At 37.8% G+C, this 14,569-nt stretch overlaps 1 protein-coding gene across 2 annotated transcripts in view; it reads right to left on the bottom strand.

The window, feature by feature from the left end:
* The window catches only part of LOC124616061 (WD repeat-containing protein 89), a 263,783-nt gene extending 259,392 nt beyond the window's left edge, over positions 1-4,391 (bottom strand). Inside the window, exons 1-2 of one of the 2 annotated variants that reach the window (XM_047144296.1) lie at positions 3,403-4,391; positions 1,645-1,709 (exon numbers count right to left, since the gene is read on the bottom strand). The gene's annotated coding sequence lies outside the window, so the exon portion shown is untranslated. Of the gene's footprint in view, positions 1-1,629; positions 1,710-3,402 lie in introns of both variants that reach the window. The other variant, XM_047144295.1, reaches the window with a different exon arrangement.
* Between the last annotated feature and the right edge of the window lie 10,178 nt (positions 4,392-14,569).

Genomic DNA, 14,569 nt, shown 5'->3' with positions numbered 1-14,569 from the left:
TTAGATAGCCCATTTACAATTGGTTTTGTGCTATTACTTTTTTTACTAGATATGTCTACAAACATATTATCAACAGCAGTCCCAGAGCATTTACATACTCTAGCTGCAAAGTTTACAGTAGGAATGAAATTGAATGACAGTGTCACTGAGTGCATTAATTCTTCACTGGCAGAGCTTTTCAACATTAAAATCACCAGCAAGTACTATTTTCTTTTTATTTATTTATTTTTACTTTGAGATGGGACAACGGAGCTTCCAGATTTTTTATGAAGATGTTAAACTTTCCTGAAGGTGCTCTGTAAGTACTTACTATTATAAAGGACATGTTATGAAATACTACTTCTGTTGCACAAGATCTAAGTGGTGACTGAGTAAAGTTTATTAATATCAATATTCTTTAAACCAAAAAAGTTTCCAACAATGTCAACTCCTGCTTTCTCCATATTTTCTCTACAGAAGAAAGAAGCTAACTTGAATACTGTAACACTACTTAACTACAAAACTTTCTTGTTCTTCACAACTTTTTTTGACTTCTTATATCTCAAATACTTTTTGAGAGTTTGTTGTGTCCTGTCTATTACTACAACTACTTGTTGTTCATCAGTTTCCAACTGTGGAAACAGATCAAACCTGTTTTCCACAGTGATTACATTGTCCAATTCCTGTTTCTTCCATAAACTGTTGTCACTTCACACTTCTCTATTCCCTTCTATCCCCTTAATCTTTCCAGATCTTTCTTCGTTTTATGTGGTTCTGCCCGAAGGGCAGCAATCTTCCCCTCCCGCACAACTATCTTCCTATCTCTACAGCAAATCCTACACAACTAATGAGACACGTTTATTTTCACAATTCCCATGCCGCTACAGTCACCGACATCATGGCAAACAAAATTTTAGCTTTAGTGTAAGTTAACAACACGAATAACTTCCTAGACTACTAAATTAATGTATTAAATTTATTAGAAAGTTTAGGTCTAACGCTCGGATACTAATTCAGAACTATAGTAGATATAGAAACGATTAAACCTTTATTGTTTATGTTATGAAGCAAAAGTAAACAAAGAACTAAGCCTACACTAAATAAACTTTCACTTGTGAATCTTCAGGTGTGGGGCCGCAAGAATTGGCGGTGGTTGTTGGGATGTTTAAGGGGGACTAAACAGCGAAGGTCATCAGTCCCCCACGCAAGAATTCTTCTTCTTCTTCTTGAGAAGAATGGAACGAACTTTCACTTATTTACGATCTTTTCACTTAGGCTGCTTACTCGAGAATCAAATGGATAACGTGTAAGAATACACTAACAACACAACCTGTACTTTATTGAAATAATCACGTGCTTTACATAATATGGTAATATAAACAAACCTATTCCTAAATTGGCACCTATGAAATCTTTTCTTTTTCCGGGAAATACACAAAAAAATCTGAAATTTTCAATTGATAGCTTACAACAGATGTTAATTTACTTATTTATGACATAATATTGTCTTAATTAATTGTTACTATACAATTAATTAATTAAACACGGGGCCTCTAAAAGTACACCATACCAATAAACGCTGCCCCAAAATCACAATACCTTTCCATAATTACTTATCTACTATTTAGATTAGTAAATACGTTTACGTACTTTCATAATATGCACCTTTTCTGCTTCCAGATGAAAGTAAAACAAGTTATGTTTTCACCACGTGAACTTTGTAAACATAAGGTTCGTATGAGCAGTTGCCAGCGGGCTCGTGCGCATGCGCAGAGCTGAATTCGCGTATGAGCAGTGCCTTCCTCCCGCTTCTGGCTACTTGGAGCGTGGCTGTTTGGTGTACGAGCAGTAGCAGCAAGTAGCCAGAAGCTACCCGGAAAAATTTTCCTGGCGCGCCCAAGCTGCCAGATTCGCGCATGCGCAGAGCAAGCTGAGTTATAGTGGGGGGTCCTTCATCACGTGACCCGTGGCCGTGTCTTCGTTTACAGCTCCCATGTCAAATGAAAACAAAACAGATTTCTGCGGCCGGGAGCCATCAAGTGAATTAATATACATTCTCATAACCATGAAAGACCAAAATAAGTTAGTAGTTTCAATTTTCTGATTTTATATTATTTCCAGGTTATTAGTAATCAACCATTAATGTCTTAATGAAGCTATTTCTGTGTTTTATAGAGAAATTTGCTTGAGTTAATGTTTTTTTTCCTCTGAGGCAGTTAGTTTATTTGAAACGAAACGAAGTGTTTCATTCCGCGCTATTGGCTACTTTCAACCTCGTTCAATTTAAAGTGCAAATTTTCATTTTCTGGGACGAATGACGTTATACCATAATAAAGAACCAAATATGAGAATACAGTACTGGACCTCCAAGAAAATTTGTATCACGAGAACCACATGAAAAGCTGAATATCAGGAACTTCAGAGTCCATCTGGACATAGAAATGTGCAATTAGAGCGGAATGAAGCATTTAGTATGGTTTATGGAATTCCGATGCTGCTGGAGTAGTCTCTGATGTCCTGTTCCTTGCATGACACTGTAAGATCTCTTAATGCTATATACGTACGAACACACGTAATCATTGACTTGAAGCTAAGTGGGCAAATTTGGTCAGTGGTTTTGAACTAAATATTTTGTTTCAAATATAATGACAGCTGTAGCAGAATTTTATAGATCTGCCTTCTGTGAAAGTGTTTTTCGATCACAAGGCACTTGTCTCGTACTTCCTCTGGGCCTGAAGTTGTTTCTTTATTTGTGTTTACGTCTTAAATTTATAGAATGCCATTCTATGCTAAATTTTAGACTGGCAGCATAGCATGTTTTATCGTTTTAACTCCCCACATGGCTTCATATTTATTCCTAGAGTAGAATATAAACTGTCAGTTGTACCGTTTCTTTGCCTCATAGACAACCATGTTAATTTTTTCACATTTTGAAATAGTTATGAAAGTTATTGTCCTTTATTCCGGTGTAAGCTACACAAGAAACTCTCTCTTTTTTTGTTGCAAGTAATTTGTATTCCATCCTAGTAGCTTTTTGCAGTGACGTGTAGATGTAAACGTGTTGGAAATGCTACATAACAAAATTGCAGAGCACGAATTAAAAGAAAAAATCTGTGAAAAATTTTATGGTACTTCGAGCCGTGGAGTCTAATTTTGAAATGACTCAAAAGCCAAGAACTACTTCCTTATTTGCATCCTTTATCTATGTGGGATATGATAAAACAATTCAGCATATTCTCTCAACAACATGCCGCACGGGCGGCACGGCTACACATGGTCACGTGATGCCCCACCAGAAATACGACGAAAAGCGTATGAGCAGAGCAAGCACCAAGCACGGGCTGCCTACGTCATCGTAGCTGCGCATGCGCATTACAGCCTGTTGTCTGGCGCATTCTGGTAACTGCTCAAACAGACCTATAAATACAACACAAACTAAAGTTCGTCAAAGTTATTCGTTCTACGACAATTCCAGTGATCTCAATACTAAATTTTAATTGAGCTCACTGGAAAATCCAGACCAACGAGTTTAAGAATCTAGTTTCAAGGGGCCCTCACACTTTCAGTAATATTGTCAACCCGTCAATATATTGGCTGTCTGGGGGCGTATGGATGTATTGTCAAAATTAGAAACAATGTCGAGCAGTACTGATGTCCTTCAAGATATTCACAGTATTGTCAACAGAAAATGAACGTGCTAGATCAAGTGTTGACAGAGCTTCACGTATCAGCCAAACGTCGTTCGTGCGCACCGTTGGATTTCAATTCGACTTCGAGCTTTAGAATGACCTACATGTCGCCAGAAATCTCAAAGTTACTCCTAATCTCTCGTTGACTGCGACTGCTTCTCTCATTAACGTACCGGCCATCTCTGTTGTATCCCTTTTGAACATTAGTAACTTATTAGTGCGGTACGGCACAGGACTCCTCGAAAAACTTTCAGGGGCATGATTATCATTCTCAGTAAGTTAACATGTGGCCAGTATATCCTCTTTTTTTTTTAACCATTCTCAAACTCATTACCTCTTTTTCGCTATTTTCTGTTGCTTGCAAGCTATAGCTACCGTATTTGCAGCATATGCTTTCTTTTGGGTGTTCTAATCATTAGCCTTGTAAAACTGCTTTGTCAACTGATGATATTTGTCAATATTGTTGATGGTGTGAGGGCGTTGACAAACTATTTTTTTCAACAAATATTGAACGTGGGCAGGACTCTTAACCTCTTTGAACCTATCCAACCACCTTTATCCAATTATTGCACCACAGATACAACCAGCGGATTTAGTATACTGAGCGACTGGGATTTCTTTTTTGTAAAGGACAATTCATATTCCGCTCAAACTATCCGTCATGGCACTGTCACGTCAAGGTGTTTTCACACTGTCCATTATGTCGCAGCACATCAGGTCAATTAAAGCCACATGATCTCAACTCGCATTGCTGTCCTCAACTGTTCTTCCAAGGAACTGCGATCTTCACAAAATGATTTTAAAGAGTTTTAAAGACCGGAGAGCACATACACAACGCGATGACTTCTATGCATGTATTCTGGGGTCCACATTTTCTGAAAATGGCATTTATTGGACTTGAATAGTCCGCAGCTTGCAGGGATAACTTGCCTATTTGAGAGCGCTGGCAGAAGTGCAAAACAACACCGAGAAAGTGCGTTGGTCCGAAAAAATGTCATCTTGTGTTACAGAAGAGGAATTTCACACACCATACAAGAAGTTTGAGAAAGAGGAATTCCCATGTTATATTTTGGAAAGTCGACACATCAGTTTTTCCATTTATTACGTTAAATTGCACCTAGAGTTACTTAAAGGAACACGGTCTTCCAGGCTGCCATTACATCTCATGAAAATCTAGTTTGCTTTAAAGTTAACTTTAACTGCTATCCCAGTGCAAATTTTTGTGCATTAGTCATGTCTTCCTCAATAACTTTCCCTTCAAGATATATAAATTTTATTTACATTTTGTATTTGGCATTTAATAGTTCAAGTGAAGGAAACAAAAGAAAAATTCGGAGTAGGTATTAAAGTCGATAGAGAAGAAATAAAAACTTTGAGGTTCGCCGATGACATTGTAATTCTGTCAGAGACAGCAAAGGGCTTGGAAGAGCAGTTGAACAGAATGGACAATGTCTTGAAAGGAGGATATAAGATGAACATCAACAAAACCAAAACGAGATTCATGGAATGTAGCTGAATTATGTTGGGTGATAATGAGGGAATTAGATTAGGAAATGAGACACTTAAAGTAGTAAAGAAGTTTTGCTAACTGGGGAGCAAAATAACTGATGATAGTCGAAGTAGAGAGGACATAAAATGTAAACTGACAATGGCAAGGAAAGCGTTTCTGAAGAAGAGAAATTTGTTAACACCGAGTACAGATTTAAGTGCCAGAAAGTCATTTCTGAAAGTATTTGTATGTGTATAGCCATGTATGGAAGTGAAACATGGACGATAAATAGTTTGGGCAAGAAGAGAATAGAAGCTTTTGGAATGTGGTGCTACAGAAGAAAGCTGAAGATTAGATGGGTAGATCACATAACTAATGAGGAGGTATTGAATAGGATTGGGGAGAAGAGAAGTTTGTGCCACAACTTGACTAGAAGAAGGTATCGGTTGGTAGGACATGTTCTGAGGCATCAAGGGATCGTAGAGGGAGACCAAGAGATGAATACACTAAACAGATTCAGAAGGATGTAGGTTGCTGTAGATACTGGGAGATAAAGAAACTTGCACAGGATAGAGTAGCATGGAGAGCTGCATCTAACCAGTCTCAGGACTGAAGACCACAACAACAGCAACAGTTCAAGTGAATATCTGTGCAGGGGTTAGCTAGTGGAACCACATAAATCTTGACCACTGATGTTGACAAAACTGTTTCACACTTAAGACATGGAACTACTTAATAATAAATAGGCCTGCCCACAAACACATATTTACACAAACTACTGAAGGTTTCATTGCGTTTCTCTATGTTACACTACAAATGGCTGACAACATATGAATAAATTCCAACAACTGATCAGTTTGATTCTACCCACAGTACTTTTTTCACTTCAAATGCAGCCATGTTGCAATCCATTTCATTGTAAAATATTAAATACAGTACTAGTATCCACACAAATCCACTTTATAAATGTAGTAGAGGCAAGTAATTTAGCATGCTCACGTACAATTCAGATGGCTGTCTTACTGTTGCAAATAATCTCTCGTTATTTATTATAATTTCCAACCAAAGAGATAATGAAATGAGACAATTTAAAGCAGCTTACGAACAATAAACTGCCGGCCGAGGTTGCCGACTGGTTCTAGGCGCTACAGTCTGGAACCGCGTGACCACTATGGTTGCAGGTTCGAATCGTGCCTCGGGCATGTATGTGTGCGATGTCCTTAGGTTAATTAGGTTTAAGTAGTTCTAAGTTCTAGGGGACTGATACCCTCAGAAGTTAAGTCCCATAGTGCTCAGAGCCATTTGAACCATTTTTTGGACAATAAACAACTGACATCAACCAACATAAAACGAAATATGAATATCTCTGCATGGCTGGTTAGCTTGAGAAAATGAGCTTGTGGGTCATGTGATCAGCAACGAACAGATGACGTCAGCCAACAAAACTTTCCTCCAGAGAAACCTTTGTGGTACTGCGACGTGTCGTGGCGTGATGTGACGGGATGGCCAGTGTGAATTGGCCTTTAGACTATTAAGTCTGCATGTGTGCTATACTTCAGACTACAAACTTTATACTCTAAAGTATTTTTAAGGCAATTTGTTCAGCAAAATAGTGTCAAGCGAACGCTTATTCAGAGTAAACAGTGCTACGACAACCAACAGGAAATGTCAGAAAAAAGTTTTGATCACATTTTATCTGCACCAACAGTGAGTGGTAACAGACTACTGAAACCAAAACAAACCCTGGTATTCTCGATCATGGTAAAACTGAAATTGAAACTTTACGTTACCAGCAAGTGTTGGGAGCTACAGTCTGGTAATCAGATGCATGAAATTTTAAAGAAATGAAGTTTATGAAAGAATCAGTGCATTTCGAGACATGCTGAGAACGAATAATGTTTACAGAAAATTCCTATTAAAGTCACATATAACTCTGAAAGTCACTGTGATTAAAGTAAAAAAGCAAACAATTATCATAGCAGGCATCCCTCACAGTAGTCATCTAATAGATTCTAGTTAATAAAAATTCAAAAAGGTGGACAATATCTACAGAAAGATCTGGTGCTCCACTGCAAATGAATTTTTTTATGGGTATGCTGTATATCTATTACCAATTAATTTATTCTTTCTTCAATCCAGTATATGAAATGCACCAGTGTTATTGATGAAAGAACATTCCTCATGAAAATTTCATTTCAGTGTACACAACACTGCAGAGAAAAAAATCATTCTAGCGTATTATTGATGTGTACAAATCATTTCACATGTCTGTATCAAATTTTAATTTCTTTCATGTGGCCCATAACTGAAAATAAAATAATGTTAATGCCAGTGGAAAACTGTGATTCAGTATGCGTTTGTTATAATTTCCACATGCCCAAAAATATAGAATTTCAATAAAATCATCATGACCATCATTTATTAGATTAATGGGCCTTCAAGGCCTACAGCAGAGAAAACAACAAAATAAATAACCACACTACAATGACAAAAAGAATATCAGTACACTTCAAAAAGTTGTAAAAGAACGATTAAAAAAGCACAATAAAAAGGAGTCAGTAAGTCACAAAAGAGTTGGTCTCAAGCTTCATCTTACGCCACAACTGGCTCTATTTGTTTGAGTATCGTTAATATTAAGTCCTTCCATTGCGTTTTTGGACATCCCATTGGGCCTTTTCCAGCAGATTGGGAATGGAGGCCCAAGTTTGGGAGGGATCCATCAGCTTGAACGATGTGGCAAGTCACTGTAGCCTGTTCTGCCTTAATATTTGTCCAACATGTGGCCTTCCAAACTGATGGTACACATCTTCTTTTATTCTTTGTTCCTGCTTGTCTCCCATGACATTGTAGATAGTTCAACGATCTTTTGAAGTACCTTCCTCTCAAAGATACAGATTGCTTCTTCAGTTGTTACTGATGTTGTCCAGGTTTACCCACAATATAAAAGTACAATTATTATTAGTATCATGTACAGCTGGATCATGTAACAATAAGATACCAGTCATGAATTGAATGAATTCTTCAGACTAAAGAACATGCAATTACAGCTCATTATTCGTTGATCCACTTCTTTCGTTACTTCACTTTCATTAGACAGTGTGGTCCCAGCTACTCGCATTCTTGAACTTGTTCAAAGGCATGCCTGTCACCAACTATGGAACAAAGGAGAGCTTGACAGTGGAATACAACGAGATATTTGGTTTTATAATTGTTGACCATCAGCCTAATTTTCTTCGCATTGTGCAGACATATCAGTACATAGTTGCTCTAGGGTGTTACCGATAATCACAACATCGTCAGAAAATACCAATATTATGACTGCTCCCACCATTCTCTATTTCTCTGATTAGACCAGTGCGACAGCTTACTTTTTCCATGGCTAAGTTGAATAGTATGGATCTCCTTGTCTGAATCCATTTTGAATACTGAATAATGGCTATAGATTGCTGCCAAAGTGTACTTGATAAGTTAACAAAGAGTATCAAGCTGCAATTAGTCAGATGTATTTCGATGCAATGTCTAATTCCTCAACATGGAATGGTCAATGGTGTCAAAAGGAATCTTTTATCACCAGACACGTTCAACTACAGTCATTGATGTAACATGCCCAAAATCTTTTATGCTTAAAATACTAAAAAATCAAATCATCTCATTTTAAAGAATTTTTTTGAGTTTTTATTTTTAAAATTGTGTTGCACTGGTTTAGCAAATTGATGTCTTCCAAATGCTATAAATATACATACATAAAATCGAACAGGGCCACTCCATAAGGTCCACTTGTCAGATAAAATCTCATACATACGTGTACAGGCATGAATCTATACAATCGTCTGTCTGACCAGAATGCAAACACATACAGAGTGTGCAACAAATCCGGTACTAACTCATATACATTGCTGTCATTTTCACAAATTCTGAAAAAAACGACTCAGTAACATCTACTGGCAGCACTAGATCCTTACATCATGAGCCACAATCCCAGAAACCTCAGGGTTTAAGGTGTATTTGTTTCCTGTTGCCGCCCTTGTCTCTGTGTTTTTGTTGTTGTGTAACCTGTATCTTCTGTTGAACATCAAACTTGTATTTCTGATAAATTAGTAAAGTGTATACTGTGGTGTACGCAGGACTGCACCAAGGACATATACGGCCACGAAACGTACATACATGATTCGTAGACCAGGTGCTGCCCTTGCCTCACCCCAGAGGTTATTTGTCAACAGCAGAATTTTGAGCTGTTTACCATCAAGCATTATGCAGCCTCTTGCAGCGTCTGGGAGTGCAGGTCACGTCAATACATAGTGCTACAGTCATAGTAACCTATTTGAGTCCCTCCGGTCTTGTTCTTGATAGTTGTATTTTCTGTATTGTTTTGGCCGTCCATTCATGCAGTGTTACAATAATCATTTTTTTTAGTAATTGATACTGTCGGTATGTATTGTTTTCAGTAATTAATGTTTTGGTTCCAGTTGGCTGGCACTGTATTTTTGCATGAGGTTTGAGTGCCCTTTTGAATTATCATGTCTATCCAACCGACGGAGCCGTCTTTGACTTAAGTCATTCAGTTATGGGGTCAGCAAATTCAGAAACTGCTGCAAATCGTAACAGAGCTCACTCTGGTTTTGTCTATAAAGCAGCTATTTAACAGCCAGAAAGAGGACTGGACCATACACAGACCACAACTGGAGACGCACTTCTTAGCACACACCATATAGGGTATGCAGAGCAGTGCTCACTTTATTATTACCTTTATTACCAATTCTATGTCATTCACCAGCCACAGCTGGACAGACAGCGTCAAGATACAACATTATCAAAATACATGAATACAACTTTACAATGATAGTAATTTAATACCGCAAGACATATTTGAGTTATAAATTAGATTACAATAATATCACAACTATAAAATAGATACAAGTATATAATGAAATTAAATATAACGGTTTCTGTTGGAGTCATGGAACTGAGGTGCAGCTCAAGTAAATATTAGGCTATTACTAGAGAAGAATTCTTCAATATTGTAGAAGGGTAGCTCTTTAAGATTACACAAAATAGTAGTTTTAAACTGCTCCCACGGTAAAGACTGAATGTGATCAGGTGGAGCATTAAACAATTTTAGGGCCACCATTGGGAAGTTGTTTTGTGTCTTTGCTAATCGACACCTTGGCATGTTGATACTGTCTTTGTTGCGAGTGCTGTATTTGTGAACTTCATTTCTCTTTCTGTAAATATCATGGTTTCTCTTTATGTGGAAGGGGCATTTCAATATATACAGGCTGTAAACAGTCAGAACTCCTAACCTCCTAACCTGGTGAAAATTGGTTTACAGTGGTCTGTCTTTTTTTTTTTTTTTTTTTTAAGTAATGGTCCTCATTTCTTTCTTTCGCAGTAAAAGAACATTCTTGCAGCCTGCAGAATGGCCCCACAACATCAGCCCATAACTGATGTGGCTGTGGAACATCGCATAGTACACAGTTAGAAGGTACTGTTCTGGTACTATACTTCTCAGTTTCCTCAAAAGGTACAGGACCAGTGAAAGTTTAGAACATAGATGTTTGGTGTGCTGTTGCCAGGTTAATTTGATATCAATGAGAAAGCCCCTGCTGAGTTGCCCAGTGCTCCAGTATTGCTGAGGCTGCATGTCATCCCCTGAGTTTTTTCTTCATTAATTTTCATTTTCTTCATGATAAACCAGGCCTTAGCTTCATTGAACAATATTTCTGCTTGTTGGACTCCCTGTTCGACATTCTCTCCTTTTGAGAACAAGGTTGTATCATCCGCAAACTGCAAAGTGTGCCCATTGGAGCCTATATCATTGATAAACATAAGGAACAGCAGGGGCCCTATTACCGATCCCTGTGGCGCACCATGCTGTAGCTTCTTCTCACCTGAATCACCTCCTTGCACGGAGACAATCTGTCATCTGTTTCTCAGGTAGGATTCAAGAGTTTGCAGGACACATCCCACTATACATATATTTTTAGCTTTCTGAGAAGGGCCTTATGTGGGATGCAGTCAAATGCTGTAGGTCATAGAGTACTAGTGCTATAGACTCTTTGTCTTCAAAACCCTGACTTATGTTTGTAACTAAGTCAAGTACAGCTGTTGATGTTAACCTGCCCTTCCGAAAGCCATGTTGCGCATCATAAAAGAGACTGTAGTAACTTAATAGTTGTTCTTTCATTGTCGATTCTATCACCTTTGCTAGTACTGGTATTGTAGATATGGGCCTGTAGCTTGACACTTCATGTGGACTGCCTTTTTTGTAAACAGGCACTGTGTGTGCTACTTTAAGGAAGTCTGAAAATTCCCCTACACTGAGGCTTTTATTTATTACTACTGTTAATAGCTGAGCAATTTCACTGATTATAGTTCTTAACATAGTACAGGACATGCCATAAATATCAGGGCTCCCTGAAGATTTGTTGCTTTTTACAATTTTTATTATTTCTTTTGGATACACTCTCTTCCACATTACCATGCTGCAGTTATTCTCAAATTTCACAGCAGCTGCAGGATCTATTCCAAAGTCAGGAATTTCATCTATTCTGTTTTCCACTATTTTTTCCTTTGCTCATTGATCAGGTCCCATGCTGCTTTACAAGGATTGTGAGCTTCTTCAATAAATCTGGCATTGCTTTCCTTCTTTGCATTTTCTACTTCCTTTCTGTAGATCCTTTTGGTCTGTAAATAACTAGAGTTGAGTCTATCCTTAGTATCTTATCTTTAGCAGCTTTGACATTGTCATTTGGTATTTGGACAATACATTTTATTTTTGCTAGTCTAGGAGTATACCACCTCTTTACTTTGAGAGTTTTTTGTCTACATTTTGATTTAGCATTTGAATATCTCTTGGATTTTAATGGGAAATGTTCATCAAATTTCACTTTAAGGGTCTGGAGCATGTGACTGAATGCAGAATTTTGTGGCAATTTATCAATTATTTGGTGCCAATCTATAGAAGACACTGTAGTTTTGAAATCATCTAAGCTTTTCTTTGTAATAACTCTATTTCTGAATACATAATTTGAATGCCAGCTGGGAATTTGTTGAGTACTTACTGATTTTGTCCATAACTTCCTGATTACTGCATGGTGATTTGCTAGTATAGGGTGCACCACACTTACCTGTGTCAAGACAAATAGCTCCTCTTGTTGGTAGAGAGATTCCTACAAGTAGCTCATAGCTGCTTACTAAGTTCATGAAAGCTCTTTCTTTATCATTACCTTCTCCAATATCAATGCTGAAGTCTCCACATAAGCAATTTTTGTCCCTAAGTGCACTAGGTGACACAGACAGCTTTCCAACTGGTTGAGGAAATTTTCAAAATTTCCATCTGGGGAACGGTAGACAGAACCAACAATTAAGTTGGCATCTGACAGTCCCAAAGCAGCTAATTGTAGGTCAAGATCTACACAAAATTTACTAAGTCAATTTTATTGGCACTGAGTTTACTATTTACATAAACAGCCACACCACCATGAATATTAGTTTCTCTACACCATGCATTCACCATTTCTAAATAGTCAATATTTCTGTAGTATTCTGTTCGTGATTGGGCTAGCCAGTGTTCACATATACATAATACATCAGGTCTCACTTCGTCAACAAACAGTGATAATGTATCAAGTTTTGTTCTGAGGCACTGCACATTTACACTCGCTATAACTAAGACAGCATTTTCTTCAATGATATCATTTCCTTTTTCACTGAAATGTTCTTGGTCTTAGGAGTTTATCTCACTGGTGCATTGGGCACCCTCCGGAATAAAAAACGTTTTATCACAATGTCCTTCGGCCATATACTGTTGCCCATTATTTTATCTTTTAGGTCGAAATTAACACCAATTTTGAAGCTATTATTGACTCTCTTTGTTTCTAGTTTTTCAATTGTAAAGTTGTTGTGGTTTGGGAAAGTGTTCTGTAAGAAGTTAGTTACAGTTTCAGCTGTGGTGCCACTTCTTAGTTTTCTTAGGTGGAACCAGGTTTTTTTGTCACCATACAGCATTCCTTTTTCATCGCCAATACCTATTATGGCTTTGTTTCTTGTGTAGTACTGGCATTCACAAACGTTTGTCGATTGGGCCTCAAACACTGTTCACCAGATTTTCCATTTTGTAGCACAGTCTTGTAAGATGTTTTGTTTTCTTTTCCTCTGTCTACAGTAGTTTTGGCCGGTTCATTTTCTTGTTTCGCTACAGTCGAATTTCTTCTGCTTCTCGCTTGTTTTTCACTTCTTGCCAGTCTGTATTGATGCCTTCCGAAGAATTTTCATCCATCAGATTGTTTACGTCTGTATTTGGTTTGTCTTTAATGTGGGGTTGAGTTTCAGTGACACACTCATTGTTTACATTTGAACTAGATGCCATTCTAGCAATGTTTGGGTCTTCAACGTTATTTCTCGTTGGAAAATTACCAAGTGATGAATTTGCAGGTTTTTTGCTGCTGTTGTGATTGGTGATAGTGGTAGGTGCTGCTTCTCTGACACGCTCCAGAGCAGTATTTGAACTATGCCTCAGATTACCTCTTTATTTCCAGCTATAATACATGGCATAGTATTTTCTACATCGTCTGCACACTGACTTGCTGTGTTTCTCGATGATTGAAATGCTTCTTCACTTCGTGATACCAATATTTCTAACTTAGAGTTTGTGGCAATCACAGTGTCTATGTCTAGTTCTTCTTTTATTTGTTTGTTACCGATGCTAAGTTTTTTTACAATTCGCGTAAGATTATTCACTGATGCAACTAGATCAACACTACATTTATGCTTAGAGTACAAGATTTGTACATGTTTCGCTGTATTAATGTCTTCTGAGATTTCGTCAGCTAACCTCACTTCACAGTTGTCACAAATGTATTTTAAGCGACCTTTTGAGCGGTTTAGAATGCGATCTTCGCTGTTGCTGAGCCCCACACATTCCGTGTGAAACGAGTTTCTACATCACAGTCCACACAAAACGCTGAATTCCTTATTTTTAACGTTTTTCTCGCACTTAACACAAAGGATGCTTTCACTGGATGCCATCTTTCCCACTTTATTGCAGGCGCAGGTACAGAGCTCTTACGTCTTTATTATCAGTTTTTCCAGACTCTCATCCATGTGATATAGACTGTGATTATTGGTTGTACAGTTAGATGTGCATTTTTTAGTGACATTCGTCTCCAGTGGCTAACCATAGTGCCCGAGTGATGTACTGGTACGTAGGAGAAGCCAAGGATAACCACTGGAAGCACCCGCAAAATATGTACTTTGCTACACCAGTAGGCTAGAACAAATCATAAAGACCTCATTCAATTTTTTGTCACCTTATGTCTTGAGTTCTCGTGGAGAGGGGCCGTGTTTAGATATGAGATCCGTGCAGTAGCGTTCATGGTATCTGAATAATAATTTCTCTCATTGCAAAGATATG

The sequence above is a fragment of the Schistocerca americana genome, chromosome 5 (assembly GCF_021461395.2).
Source record: "Schistocerca americana isolate TAMUIC-IGC-003095 chromosome 5, iqSchAmer2.1, whole genome shotgun sequence".
Lineage (NCBI taxonomy): Eukaryota > Metazoa > Arthropoda > Insecta > Orthoptera > Acrididae > Schistocerca > Schistocerca americana.
This window is presented reverse-complemented; position numbering and strand designations above follow the sequence as displayed.